We start from the raw sequence: 15536 nt of genomic DNA, 5'->3' as shown, positions 1-15536 counted from the left end.
ATATTATATTAAAATTAAACAGTGCACACTTTTGCTGCAGGAGTGCCACTGCCAGTGTGACTAGTGACCAGTGACCTGACCACCAGTATATATAATATTAGTAGTATACTATCTCTTTATCAACCAGTCTATATTAGCAGCAGACACAGTACAGTGCGGTAGTTCACGGCTGTGGCTACCTCTGTGTCGGCACTCGGCAGCCCGTCCATAATTGTATATACCACCTAACCGTGGTTTTTTTTTCTTTCTTTATACATACATACTAGTTACGAGTATACTATCTCTTTATCAACCAGTCTATATTAGCAGCAGACACAGTACAGTGCGGTAGTTCACGGCTGTGGCTACCTCTGTGTCGGCACTCGGCAGCCCGTCCATAATTGTATATACCACCTAACCGTGGTTTTTTTTCTTTCTTTATACATACATACTAGTTACGAGTATACTATCTCTTTATCAACCAGTCTATATATTAGCAGCTGACACAGTACAGTGCGGTAGTTCACGGCTGTGGCTACCTCTGTGTCGGCACTCGGCAGCCCGTCCATAATTGTATATACCACCTAACCGTGGTTTTTTTTTCTTTCTTTATACATACATACTAGTTACGAGTATACTATCTCTTTATCAACCAGTCTATATATTAGCAGCAGACACAGTACAGTGCGGTAGTTCACGGCTGTGGCTACCTCTGTGTCGGCACTCGGCAGCCCGTCCATAATTGTATATACCACCTAACCGTGGTTTTTTTTTCTTTCTTTATACATACATACTAGTTACGAGTATACTATCTCTTTATCAACCAGTCTATATATTAGCAGCAGACACAGTACAGTGCGGTAGTTCACGGCTGTGGCTACCTCTGTGTCGGCACTCGGCAGCCCGTCCATAATTGTATATACCACCTAACCGTGGTTTTTTTTTTCTTTCTTTATACATACATACTAGTTACGAGTATACTATCTCTTTATCAACCAGTCTATATATTAGCAGCAGACACAGTACAGTGCGGTAGTTCACGGCTGTGGCTACCTCTGTGTCGGCACTCGGCAGCCCGTCCATAATTGTATATACCACCTAACCGTGGTTTTTTTTTCTTTCTTTATACATACATACTAGTTACGAGTATACTATCTCTTTATCAACCAGTCTATATATTAGCAGCAGACACAGTACAGTGCGGTAGTTCACGGCTGTGGCTACCTCTGTGTCGGCACTCGGCAGCCCGTCCATAATTGTATATACCACCTAACCGTGGTTTTTTTTTCTTTCTTTATACATACATACTAGTTACGAGTATACTATCTCTTTATCAACCAGTCTATATATTAGCAGCAGACACAGTACAGTGCGGTAGTTCACGGCTGTGGCTACCTCTGTGTCGGCACTCGGCAGCCCGTCCATAATTGTATATACCACCTAACCGTGGTTTTTTTTTCTTTCTTTATACATACATACTAGTTACGAGTATACTATCTCTTTATCAACCAGTCTATATATTAGCAGCAGACACAGTACAGTGCGGTAGTTCACGGCTGTGGCTACCTCTGTGTCGGCACTCGGCAGCCCGTCCATAATTGTATATACCACCTAACCGTGGTTTTTTTTTCTTTCTTTATACATACATACTAGTTACGAGTATACTATCTCTTTATCAACCAGTCTATATATTAGCAGCAGACACAGTACAGTGCGGTAGTTCACGGCTGTGGCTACCTCTGTGTCGGCACTCGGCAGCCCGTCCATAATTGTATATACCACCTAACCGTGTTTTTTTTTTCTTTCTTTATACATACATACTAGTTACGAGTATACTATCTCTTTATCAACCAGTCTATATATTAGCAGCAGACACAGTACAGTGCGGTAGTTCACGGCTGTGGCTACCTCTGTGTCGGCACTCGGCAGCCCGTCCATAATTGTATACTAGTATCCAATCCATCCATCTCCATTGTTTACCTGAGGTGCCTTTTAGTTGTGCCTATTAAAATATGGAGAACAAAAATGTTGAGGTTCCAAAATTAGGGAAAGATCAAGATCCACTTCCACCTCGTGCTGAAGCTGCTGCCACTAGTCATGGCCGAGACGATGAAATGCCAGCAACGTCGTCTGCCAAGGCCGATGCCCAATGTCATAGTACAGAGCATGTCAAATCCAAAACACCAAATATCAGTAAAAAAAGGACTCCAAAACCTAAAATAAAATTGTCGGAGGAGAAGCGTAAACTTGCCAATATGCCATTTACCACACGGAGTGGCAAGGAACGGCTGAGGCCCTGGCCTATGTTCATGGCTAGTGGTTCAGCTTCACATGAGGATGGAAGCACTCAGCCTCTCGCTAGAAAAATGAAAAGACTCAAGCTGGCAAAAGCAGCACAGCAAAGAACTGTGCATTCTTCGAAATCCCAAATCCACAAGGAGAGTCCAATTGTGTCGGTTGCGATGCCTGACCTTCCCAACACTGGACGTGAAGAGCACGCGCCTTCCACCATTTGCACGCCCCCTGCAAGTGCTGGAAGGAGCACCCGCAGTCCAGTTCCTGATAGTCAGATTGAAGATGTCAGTGTTGAAGTACACCAGGATGAGGAGGATATGGGTGTTGCTGGCGCTGGGGAGGAAATTGACCAGGAGGATTCTGATGGTGAGGTGGTTTGTTTAAGTCAGGCACCCGGGGAGACACCTGTTGTCCGTGGGAGGAATATGGCCGTTGACATGCCAGGTGAAAATACCAAAAAAATCAGCTCTTCGGTGTGGAGGTATTTCACCAGAAATGCGGACAACAGGTGTCAAGCCGTGTGTTCCCTTTGTCAAGCTGTAATAAGTAGGGGTAAGGACGTTAACCACCTCGGAACATCCTCCCTTATACGTCACCTGCAGCGCATTCATAATAAGTCAGTGACAAGTTCAAAAACTTTGGGTGACAGCGGAAGCAGTCCACTGACCAGTAAATCCCTTCCTCTTGTAACCAAGCTCACGCAAACCACCCCACCAACTCCCTCAGTGTCAATTTCCTCCTTCCCCAGGAATGCCAATAGTCCTGCAGGCCATGTCACTGGCAATTCTGACGAGTCCTCTCCTGCCTGGGATTCCTCCGATGCATCCTTGCGTGTAACGCCTACTGCTGCTGGCGCTGCTGTTGTTGCCGCTGGGAGTCGATGGTCATCCCAGAGGGGAAGTCGTAAGCCCACTTGTACTACTTCCAGTAAGCAATTGACTGTTCAACAGTCCTTTGCGAGGAAGATGAAATATCACAGCAGTCATCCTACTGCAAAGCGGATAACTGAGTCCTTGACAACTATGTTGGTGTTAGACGTGCGTCCGGTATCCGCCGTTAGTTCACAGGGAACTAGACAATTTATTGAGGCAGTGTGCCCCCGTTACCAAATACCATCTAGGTTCCACTTCTCTAGGCAGGCGATACCGAGAATGTACACGGACGTCAGAAAAAGACTCACCAGTGTCCTAAAAAATGCAGTTGTACCCAATGTCCACTTAACCACGGACATGTGGACAAGTGGAGCAGGGCAGGGTCAGGACTATATGACTGTGACAGCCCACTGGGTAGATGTATGGACTCCCGCCGCAAGAACAGCAGCGGCGGCACCAGTAGCAGCATCTCGCAAACGCCAACTCTTTCCTAGGCAGGCTACGCTTTGTATCACCGCTTTCCAGAATACGCACACAGCTGAAAACCTCTTACGGCAACTGAGGAAGATCATCGCGGAATGGCTTACCCCAATTGGACTCTCCTGTGGATTTGTGGCATCGGACAACGCCAGCAATATTGTGTGTGCATTAAATATGGGCAAATTCCAGCACGTCCCATGTTTTGCACATACCTTGAATTTGGTGGTGCAGAATTTTTTAAAAAACGACAGGGGCGTGCAAGAGATGCTGTCGGTGGCCAGAAAAATTGCGGGACACTTTCGGCGTACAGGCACCACGTACAGAAGACTGGAGCACCACCAAAAACTACTGAACCTGCCCTGCCATCATCTGAAGCAAGAAGTGGTAACGAGGTGGAATTCAACCCTCTATATGCTTCAGAGGTTGGAGGAGCAGCAAAAGGCCATTCAAGCCTATACAATTGAGCACGATATAGGAGGTGGAATGCACCTGTCTCAAGTGCAGTGGAGAATGATTTCAACGTTGTGCAAGGTTCTGATGCCCTTTGAACTTGCCACACGTGAAGTCAGTTCAGACACTGCCAGCCTGAGTCAGGTCATTCCCCTCATCAGGCTTTTGCAGAAGAAGCTGGAGGCATTGAAGAAGGAGCTAAAAGGGAGCGATTCCGCTAGGCATGTGGGACTTGTGGATGCAGCCCTTAATTCGCTTAACAAGGATTCACGGGTGGTCAATCTGTTGAAATCAGAGCACTACATTTTGGCCACCGTGCTCGATCCTAGATTTAAAGCCTACCTTGGATCTCTCTTTCCGGCAGACACAGGTCTGCTGGGGTTGAAAGACCTGCTGGTGACAAAATTGTCAAGTCAAGCGGAACGCGACCTGTCAACATCTCCTCCTTCACATTCTCCCGCAACTGGGGGTGCGAGGAAAAGGCTCAGAATTCCGAGCCCACCCGCTGGCGGTGATGCAGGGCAGTCTGGAGCGACTGCTGATGCTGACATCTGGTCCGGACTGAAGGACCTGACAACGATTACGGACATGTCGTCTACTGTCACTGCATATGATTCTCTCAACATTGATAGAATGGTGGAGGATTATATGAGTGACCGCATCCAAGTAGGCACGTCACACAGTCCGTACTTATACTGGCAGGAAAAAGAGGCAATTTGGAGGCCCTTGCACAAACTGGCTTTATTCTACCTAAGTTGCCCTCCCACAAGTGTGTACTCCGAAAGAGTGTTTAGTGCCGCCGCTCACCTTGTCAGCAATCGGCGTACGAGGTTACATCCAGAAAATGTGGAGAAGATGATGTTCATTAAAATGAATTATAATCAATTCCTCCGCGGAGACATTGACCAGCAGCAATTGCCTCCACAAAGTACACAGGGAGCTGAGATGGTGGATTCCAGTGGGGACGAATTGATAATCTGTGAGGAGGGGGATGTACACGGTGATATATCGGAGGGTGAAGATGAGGTGGACATCTTGCCTCTGTAGAGCCAGTTTGTGCAAGGAGAGATTAATTGCTTCTTTTTTGGGGGGGGTCCAAACCAACCCGTCATATCAGTCACAGTCGTGTGGCAGACCCTGTCACTGAAATGATGGGTTGGTTAAAGTGTGCATGTCCTGTTTTGTTTATACAACATAAGGGTGGGTGGGAGGGCCCAAGGACAATTCCATCTTGCACCTCTTTTTTCTTTTCTTTTTCTTTGCATCATGTGCTGATTGGGGAGGGTTTTTTGGAAGGGACATCCTGCGTGACACTGCAGTGCCACTCCTAGATGGGCCCGGTGTTTGTGTCGGCCACTAGGGTCGCTAATCTTACTCACACAGCTACCTCATTGCGCCTCTTTTTTTCTTTGCGTCATGTGCTGTTTGGGGAGGGTTTTTTGGAAGGGACATCCTGCGTGACACTGCAGTGCCACTCCTAGATGGGCCCGGTGTTTGTGTCGGCCACTAGGGTCGCTTATCTTACTCACACAGCGACCTCGGTGCAAATTTTAGGACTAAAAATAATATTGTGAGGTGTGAGGTATTCAGAATAGACTGAAAATGAGTGTAAATTATGGTTTTTGAGGTTAATAATACTTTGGGATCAAAATGACCCCCAAATTCTATGATTTAAGCTGTTTTTTAGTGTTTTTTGAAAAAAACACCCGAATCCAAAACACACCCGAATCCGACAAAAAAAATTCGGTGAGGTTTTGCCAAAACGCGTTCGAACCCAAAACACGGCCGCGGAACCGAACCCAAAACCAAAACACAAAACCCGAAAAATTTCAGGCGCTCATCTCTACAGTATACAAGATGTGGCCTCACTAGGGATTTATATACTGGGAGTATAACACTCTCATCCCTTGCCTCAATTCCCCGTTTTATGCATGCTAATATCTTATTAGCCTTCTTTGCTGCACTCCTACTTTGGGTACTGCAGCTTAGTTTGCTATCTATCTGAACACCTAAGTCTTTTTCCAGTACAGAATCCCCTAATTTTACCCCAGTTACTACAGTATGTAGGTGTTATTTTTGTTCTTGCTACCAAAGTGCATTACCTTACACTTGTCTGTATTGAAGCTCATTCTCCATTTTCCTGCCCATGCTTCCAGATTAGCTAAGTCGTTCTGAAGAGACTCAGCATCTCCCTCCGTATTTATAATAGAGATGAGCGCCGGAAATTTTTCGGGTTTTGTGTTTTGGTTTTGGGTTCGGTTCCGCGGCCGTGTTTTGGGTTCGACCGCGTTTTGGCAAAACCTCACCGAATTTTTTTTGTCGGATTCGGGTGTGTTTTGGATTCGGGTGTTTTTTTCAAAAAACCCTAAAAAACAGCTTAAATCATAGAATTTGGGGGTCATTTTGATCCCATATTATTATTAACCTCAAAAACCACAATTTCCACTCATTTTCAGTCTATTCTGAATACCTCACACCTCACAATATTATTTTTAGTCCTAAAATTTGCACCGAGGTCGCTGGATGACTAAGCTAAGCGACCCTAGTGGCCGACACAAACACCTGGCCCATCTAGGAGTGGCACTGCAGTGTCACGCAGGATGGCCCTTCCAAAAAACACTCCCCAAACAGCACATGACGCAACGAAAAAAAGAGGTGCAATGAGGTAGCTGTGTGACTAAGCTCAGCGACCCAAGTGCCCGACACAAACACCTGGCCCATCTAGGAGTGGCACTGCAGTGTCACGCAGGATGTCCCTTCCAAAAAACCCTCCCCAAACAGCACATGACGCAAAGAAAAAAAGAGGCGCAATGATGTAGCTGTGTGAGTAAGATTAGCGACCCTAGTGGCCGACACAAACACCGGGCCCATCTAGGAGTGGCACTGCAGTGTCACGCAGGATGTCCCTTCCAAAAAACCCTCCCCAAACAGCACATGACGCAAAGAAAAAGAAAAGAAAAAAGAGGTGCAAGATGGAATTGTCCTTGGGCCCTCCCACCCACCCTTATGTTGTATAAACAGGACATGCACACTTTAACCAACCCATCATTTCAGTGACAGGGTCTGCCACACGACTGTGACTGATATGACGGGTTGGTTTGGACCCCCACCAAAAAAGAAGCAATTAATCTCTCCTTGCACAAACTGGCTCTACAGAGGCAAGATGTCCACCTCATCATCATCCTCCGATATATCACCGTGTACATCCCCCTCCTCACAGATTATCAATTCGTCCCCACTGGAATCCACCATCTCAGCTCCCTGTGTACTTTGTGGAGGCAATTGCTGCTGGTCAATGTCTCCGCGGAGGAATTGATTATAATTCATTTTAATGAACATCATCTTCTCCACATTTTCTGGATGTAACCTCGTACGCCGATTGCTGACAAGGTGAGCGGCGGCACTAAACACTCTTTCGGAGTACACACTTGTGGGAGGGCAACTTAGGTAGAATAAAGCCAGTTTGTGCAAGGGCCTCCAAATTGCCTCTTTTTCCTGCCAGTATAAGTACGGACTGTGTGACGTGCCTACTTGGATGCGGTCACTCATATAATCCTCCACCATTCTTTCAATGTTGAGAGAATCATATGCAGTGACAGTAGACGACATGTCCGTAATCGTTGTCAGGTCCTTCAGTCCGGACCAGATGTCAGCATCAGCAGTCGCTCCAGACTGCCCTGCATCACCGCCAGCGGGTGGGCTCGGAATTCTGAGCCTTTTCCTCGCACCCCCAGTTGCGGGAGAATGTGAAGGAGGAGATGTTGACAGGTCGCGTTCCGCTTGACTTGACAATTTTGTCACCAGCAGGTCTTTGCACCCCAGCAGACTTGTGTCTGCCGGAAAGAGAGATCCAAGGTAGGTTTTAAATCTAGGATCGAGCACGGTGGCCAAAATGTAGTGCTCTGATTTCAACAGATTGACCACCCGTGAATCCTTGTTAAGCGAATTAAGGGCTGCATCCACAAGTCCCACATGCCTAGCGGAATCGCTCCCTTTTAGCTCCTTCTTCAATGCCTCCAGCTTCTTCTGCAAAAGCCTGATGAGGGGAATGACCTGACTCAGGCTGGCAGTGTCTGAACTGACTTCACGTGTGGCAAGTTCAAAGGGCATCAGAACCTTGCACAACGTTGAAATCATTCTCCACTGCACTTGAGACAGGTGCATTCCACCTCCTATATCGTACTCAATTGTATAGGCTTGAATGGCCTTTTGCTGCTCCTCCAACCTCTGAAGCATATAGAGGGTTGAATTCCACCTCGTTACCACTTCTTGCTTCAGATGATGGCAGGGCAGGTTCAGTAGTTTTTGGTGGTGCTCCAGTCTTCTGTACGTGGTGCCTGTACGCCGAAAGTGTCCCGCAATTCTTCTGGCCACCGACAGCATCTCTTGCACGCCCCTGTCGTTTTTTAAAAAATTCTGCACCACCAAATTCAAGGTATGTGCAAAACATGGGACGTGCTGGAATTTGCCCATATTTAATGCACACACAATATTGCTGGCGTTGTCCGATGCCACAAATCCACAGGAGAGTCCAATTGGGGTAAGCCATTCTGCGATGATCTTCCTCAGTTGCCGTAAGAGGATTTCAGCTGTGTGCGTATTCTGGAAAGCGGTGATACAAAGCGTAGCCTGCCTAGGAAAGAGTTGGCGTTTGCGAGATGCTGCTACTGGTGCCGCCGCTGCTGTTCTTGCAGCGGGAGTCCATACATCTACCCAGTGGGCTGTCACAGTCATATAGTCCTGACCCTGCCCTGCTCCACTTGTCCACATGTCCGTGGTTAAGTGGACATTGGGTACAACTGCATTTTTTAGGACACTGGTGAGTCTTTTTCTGACGTCCGTGTACATTCTCGGTATCGCCTGCCTACAGAAGTGGAACCTAGATGGTATTTGGCAACAGGGGCACACTGCCTCAATAAATTGTCTAGTTCCCTGTGAACTAACGGCGGATACCGGACGCACGTCTAACACCAACATAGTTGTCAAGGACTCAGTTATCCGCTTTGCAACAGGATGACTGCTGTGATATTTCATCTTCCTCGCAAAGGACTGTTGGACAGTCAATTGCTTACTGGAAGTAGTACAAGTGGGCTTACGACTTCCCCTCTGGGATGACCATCGACTCCCAGCAGCAACAACAGCAGCGCCAGCAGCAGTAGGCGTTACACGCAAGGATGCATCGGAGGAATCCCAGGCAGGAGAGGACTCGTCAGAATTGCCAGTGACATGGCCTGCAGGACTATTGGCATTCCTGGGGAAGGAGGAAATTGACACTGAGGGAGTTGGTGGGGTGGTTTGCGTGAGCTTGGTTACAAGAGGAAGGGATTTACTGGTCAGTGGACTGCTTCCGCTGTCGGCCCAAGTTTTTGAACTTGTCACTGACTTATTATGAATGCGCTGCAGGTGACGTATAAGGGAGGATGTTCCGAGGTGGTTAACGTCCTTACCCCTACTTATTACAGCTTGACAAAGGGAACACACGGCTTGACACCTGTTGTCCGCATTTCTGGTGAAATACTTCCACACCGAAGAGCTGATTTTTTTGGTATTTTCACCAGGCATGTCAACGGCCCTATTCCTCCCACGGACAACAGGTGTCTCCCCGGGTGCCTGACTTAAACAAACCACCTCACCATCAGAATCCTCCTGGTCAATTTCCTCCCCAGCGCCAGCAACACCCATATCCTCCTCATCCTGTTGTACTTCAACACTGACATCTTCAATCTGACTATCAGGAACTGGACTGCGGGTGCTCCTTCCAGCACTTGCAGGGGGCGTGCAAATGGTGGAAGGCGCATGCTCTTCACGTCCAGTGTTGGGAAGGTCAGGCATCGCAACCGACACAATTGGACTCTCCTTGTGGATTTGGGATTTCGAAGAACGCACAGTTCTTTGCGGTGCTACTGCTTTTGCCAGCTTGAGTCTTTTCATTTTTCTAGCGAGAGGCTGAGTGCCTCCATCCTCATGTGAAGCTGAACCACTAGCCATGAACATAGGCCAGGGCCTCAGCCGTTCCTTGCCACTCCGTGTGGTAAATGGCATATTGGCAAGTTTACGCTTCTCCTCCGACAATTTTATTTTAGGTTTTGGAGTCCTTTTTTTACTGATATTTGGTGTTTTGGATTTGACATGCTCTGTACTATGACATTGGGCATCGGCCTTGGCAGACGACGTTGCTGGCATTTCATCGTCTCGGCCATGACTAGTGGCAGCAGCTTCAGCACGAGGTGGAAGTGGATCTTGATCTTTCCCTAATTTTGGAACCTCAACATTTTTGTTCTCCATATTTTAATAGGCACAACTAAAAGGCACCTCAGGTAAACAATGGAGATGGATGGATACTAGTATACAATTATGGATGGACTGCCGAGTGCCGACACAGAGGTAGCTACAGCCGTGGACTACCGTACTGTACTGTGTCTGCTGCTAATATAGACTGGTTGATAAAGAGATGTAGTAGTAGTATGTATGTATAAAGAAGAAAGAAAAAAAAACCACGGGTAGGTGGTATACAATTATGGACGGACTGCCCAGTGCCGACACAGAGGTAGCTACAGCCGTGGACTACCATACTGTACTGTGTCTGCTGCTAATATAGACTGGTTGATAAAGAGATGTAGTAGTAGTATGTATGTATAAAGAAGAAAGAAAAAAAAACCACGGGTAGGTGGTATACAATTATGGACGGACTGCCCAGTGCCGACACAGAGGTAGCTACAGCCGTGGACTACCGTACTGTACTGTGTCTGCTGCTAATATAGACTGGTTGATAAAGAGATGTAGTAGTAGTATGTATGTATAAAGAAGAAAGAAAAAAAAAACACGGGTAGGTGGTATACAATTATGGACGGACTGCCCAGTGCCGACACAGAGGTAGCTACAGCCGTGGACTACCGTACTGTACTGTGTCTGCTGCTAATATAGACTGGTTGATAAAGAGATGTAGTAGTAGTAGTATGTATGTATAAAGAAGAAAGAAAAAAAAACCACGGGTAGGTGGTATACAATTATGGACGGACTGCCCAGTGCCGACACAGAGGTAGCTACAGCCGTGGACTACCGTACTGTACTGTGTCTGCTGCTAATATAGACTGGTTGATAAAGAGATGTAGTAGTAGTATGTATGTATAAAGAAGAAAGAAAAAAAACCACGGGTAGGTGGTATACAATTATGGACGGACTGCCCAGTGCCGACACAGAGGTAGCTACAGCCGTGGACTACCGTACTGTACTGTGTCTGCTGCTAATATAGACTGGTTGATAAAGAGATGTAGTAGTAGTAGTATGTATGTATAAAGAAGAAAGAAAAAAAAACCACGGGTAGGTGGTATACAATTATGGACGGACTGCCGAGTGCCGACACAGAGGTAGCTACAGCCGTGGACTACCGTACTGTACTGTGTCTGCTGCTAATATAGACTGGTTGATAAAGAGATGTAGTAGTAGTATGTATGTATAAAGAAGAAAGAAAAAAAACCACGGGTAGGTGGTATACAATTATGGACGGACTGCCGAGTGCCGACACAGAGGTAGCTACAGCCGTGAACTACCGTACTGTGTCTGCTGCGACTGGATGATAAATAATGATATAAAAAATATATATATATCACTACTGCAGCCGGACAGGTATATATTATATAATGACGGACCTGCTGGACACTGTGTCAGCAGAATGAGTTTTTTATAGAATAAAAAAAAAACACCACACAAGTGAAGTCACACGACGAGTGTTTAACTTTTTCAGGCAATCACAATATAGTATACTATACTACTAACTATACTGGTGGTCAGTGTGGTCAGGTCACTGGTCAGTCACACTGGCAGTGGCACTCCTGCAGCAAAAGTGTGCACTGTTTAATTTTAATAATAATATGTACTCCTGGCTCCTGCTATAACCTATAACTGGCACTGCAGTGCTCCCCAGTCTCCCCCACAATTATAAGATGTGTGAGCTGAGCACAGTCAGATACGAGTGTTTAACTTTTTCAGGCAATCACAATATAGTATACTATACTACTAACTATACTGGTGGTCAGTGTGGTCAGGTCACTGGTCAGTCACACTGGCAGTGGCACTCCTGCAGCAAAAGTGTGCACTGTTTAATTTTAATAATAATATGTACTCCTGGCTCCTGCTATAACCTATAACTGGCACTGCAGTGCTCCCCAGTCTCCCCCACAATTATAAGATGTGTGAGCTGAGCACAGTCAGATATATACATAGATGATGCAGCACACTGGGCTGAGCAGTGCACACAGATATGGTATGTGACTGAGTCACTGTGTATCGTTTTTTTCAGGCAGAGAACGGATATATTAAATAAAACTGCACTGTCTGGTGGTCACTGTGGTCAGTCACTAGTAAACTCTGCACTCTCTACAGTTCTACAGTACTCCTAAGCTCCAGTAAATCAGGTCAATCTCTCTCTCTCTCTCTTCTAATCTAAATGGAGAGGACGCCAGCCACGTCCTCTCCCTATCAATCTCAATGCACGTGTGAAAATGGCGGCGACGCGCGGCTCCTTATATAGAATCCGAGTCTCGCGAGAATCCGACAGCGTCATGATGACGTTCGGGCGCGCTCGGGTTAACCGAGCAAGGCGGGAAGATCCGAGTCGCTCGGACCCGTGAAAAAAAACATGAAGTTCGTGCGGGTTCGGATTCAGAGAAACCGAACCCGCTCATCTCTAATTTATAACCTTACATAATTTGGTATCATCTGCAAAAATTTACACCATGCTCTCTAGATCTACTGCAAGATCGTTAATGAGAATGTTAAACAATAGTGGTCCAAGCACAGACCCTTGTGGCACACCACTTAGCACTTCAGTCCAATCTGAAAAAGTTCCATTTACCACAATGCGCTGCTCCCTATTATCTAACCAATTTCTGACCCAAGTGTATATTGTGCTCCCTATTTCTTGTAACTTACACAGTAGATAAGTCTCATGTGCGGTACTGTGTCGAAAGCTTTAGCAAAGTCTAAAAAGATTACATCCACCTCCTTACCCTGATCAAGGTTCGCACTAACTGTTTCATAAAAGCCTAATAAGTTTGTTTGACATGATCTATCCTTCACAAATCCATGTTAGTTCCTATTAATAACATTATTGGCTTCAAGGAACTTCTGTATACTATCCCTTAGAATACCTTCCAGTACTTTCCCCACTATAGATGTAAGACTAACTGGTCTATAGTTACCCGGTTCAGATTTACTTCCCTTTTTGAATATCAGCACTACTTCCACTATACGCCAGTCTTTGTAAAGTATGCCTGATGTAAGTGAGTCCTTGAAGATCAATAATAGTGGTCTTGCTAATTCAGAGTGAAGCTCCATAAGAACCCTTGGGTGAATTCCATCAGGACCAGGTGACTTATTAATCTTATTTTTTTTTAATCGGTCACAGACTACCCCCTCACTTAAGCACTTAGCAGTGGGACATTATCCATGTTGAGATTGTGTGTAAATCCCTGCATCTGGTCCTCTCTTGTGAAGACCGATGAGAAAAACTTGTTTAATTTGTCCGCCATGTCATTATCGTTTTTGACTAAGACTACCAGATTGTCCTTTAGAGGGCCTATATATTGTGCATGTAAAAGCTACAGACCCGGGATATTCAATCAGGGGGTGAGAAAATAGTGCTGATTGGCTGTTTCCATGTCAGCTGACTGAGGCCTGCACACAGAGCCCCCTCCTTTTCTTTACTGTATAGTAACCTCATCATTGTGAGCCAAGAAAGTCCTTTTAAAATGACATCACACTGTTTTAACATGGGCGACCCGTGTTGAGTAAAAAGGCACCAACCCTGCAATAACCCGGGAATAACCCTGGTCAATAGTGCAAAAGGCTCTGATCCGGGTCAGAGCCAGGTTCAAAACCTGGGTCCGACCTGGGATTGCGATGTGAAAGGGGTTATAGGTCTATGGGGAATATTGATTAATTTCTCCAGCAATAAGGCTGATTATTTTTTATTGCAGTTTATATCAGAAAATTCCTTAACACCGCAATCTGTATAAAGAAATATCCCAGTGGCGGATGAGCAGGTTTGCCCTGACGGAGTAAGGGATAACTTACCGTATATACTCGAGCACTTTTTTTTGTGCTGAAAAAGCCCCCTCGGTTTATACTCGAGTCAGTGCAGGGAAGGAGTGGGGACACGGAGGGCAGTCAGTGCAGTGTGAAGTAGGGACACGGAGGGCACAGCGCGCGCCTCTCCTGTGTCCCTCCTGCGTCTCCGGCGGCAGCGGCGGGTCTATTAAAGGAAGTATCCGTTCGTGAGCTCTGATTGGCTCACGAACCGGCACTTAATTTAACAGATCCGCCGCGGCCGCCGGAGACGCAGGAGGGACACAGGAGAGGCGCGCGCTGTGCCCTCCGTGTCCCTCCTTCACAAGACAGCGCGGGAGCGGCGGAAGGTAAGTAACTGGCACTGGGGGAGCATATTTGGCACTTGGGGGGGGTGCATATCTGGCACTGAGGGGGCATATCTGGCACTATGAGGGGGCATATCTGGCAGTATGAGGGCATATCTGGCACTGAGGGGGCATATCTGGCACTAAGAGGGCATATCTGGCACTATGAGGGCATATCTGGCACTGAGGGGGCATATCTGGCACTATGAGGGCATATCTGGCACTGAGGGGGCATATCTGGCACTGTGGGGGCATATCTGGCACTGTGGGGGCTGTGTACGGCTAGAGCTGCATTTCCCACCCTAGGCTTATACTCGAGTCAATAAGTTTTTCCAGGTTTTTGTGGTAAAATTAGGTGCCTCAGCTTATATTCGGGTCGACTTATACTCGAGTATATACGGTAGCTTTCCACCAAGCCAGACTATGTCGATATATGCATGCCTTAGCCATCCTGTGCATGAAGCTCAGATATCAATTCCAATAGATAAAAAAAAAATTGAAAACCTTAAACTAGAGATGAGCGGGTTCGGTTTCTCTGAATCCGAACCCGCCAGAACTTCATGTTTTTTTTCACGGGTCCGAGCGACTCGGATCTTCCCGCCTTGCTCGGTTAACCCGAGCGCGCCCGAACGTCATCATGACGCTGTCGGATTCTCGCGAGGCTCGGATTCTATCGCGAGACTCGGATTCTATATAAGGAGCCGCGCGTCGCCGCCATTTTCACACGTGCATTGAGATTGATAGGGAGAGGACGTGGCTGGCGTCCTCTCCGTTTAGAATTAGAATAGATTAGAGAGACACTTGATTTACTAATTTTGGGGAGCATTAGGAGTACTCAGTAGTGTACAGTGCAGAGTTTTGCTGATAGTGACCAGTGACCACCACTTTTATTTATAATCCGTTCTCTGCCTGAAAAAAGCGATACACAGCACACAGTGACTCAGTCACATACCATATCTGTGTGCACTGCTCAGGCTCAGGCCAGTGTGCTGCATCATCTATTATCTATATATAATATTATATATATCTGTCTGACTGCTCAGCTCAC

The 15536-nt window shown here is 46.6% G+C and overlaps 1 protein-coding gene across 7 annotated transcripts in view; it reads right to left on the bottom strand.

Annotated features, from left to right (window-relative positions):
• ATP2B3 (ATPase plasma membrane Ca2+ transporting 3) overlaps positions 1-15536 on the bottom strand; it is a 671061-nt gene that overhangs the window by 329128 nt on the left and 326397 nt on the right. The window lies entirely within an intron of this gene.

The sequence above is a fragment of the Pseudophryne corroboree genome, chromosome 8 (genome assembly GCF_028390025.1).
Source record: "Pseudophryne corroboree isolate aPseCor3 chromosome 8, aPseCor3.hap2, whole genome shotgun sequence".
NCBI lineage: Eukaryota > Metazoa > Chordata > Amphibia > Anura > Myobatrachidae > Pseudophryne > Pseudophryne corroboree.
Note: the sequence above shows the minus strand (reverse complement) of the source record. Positions and strands in the feature narration are given on the sequence as shown.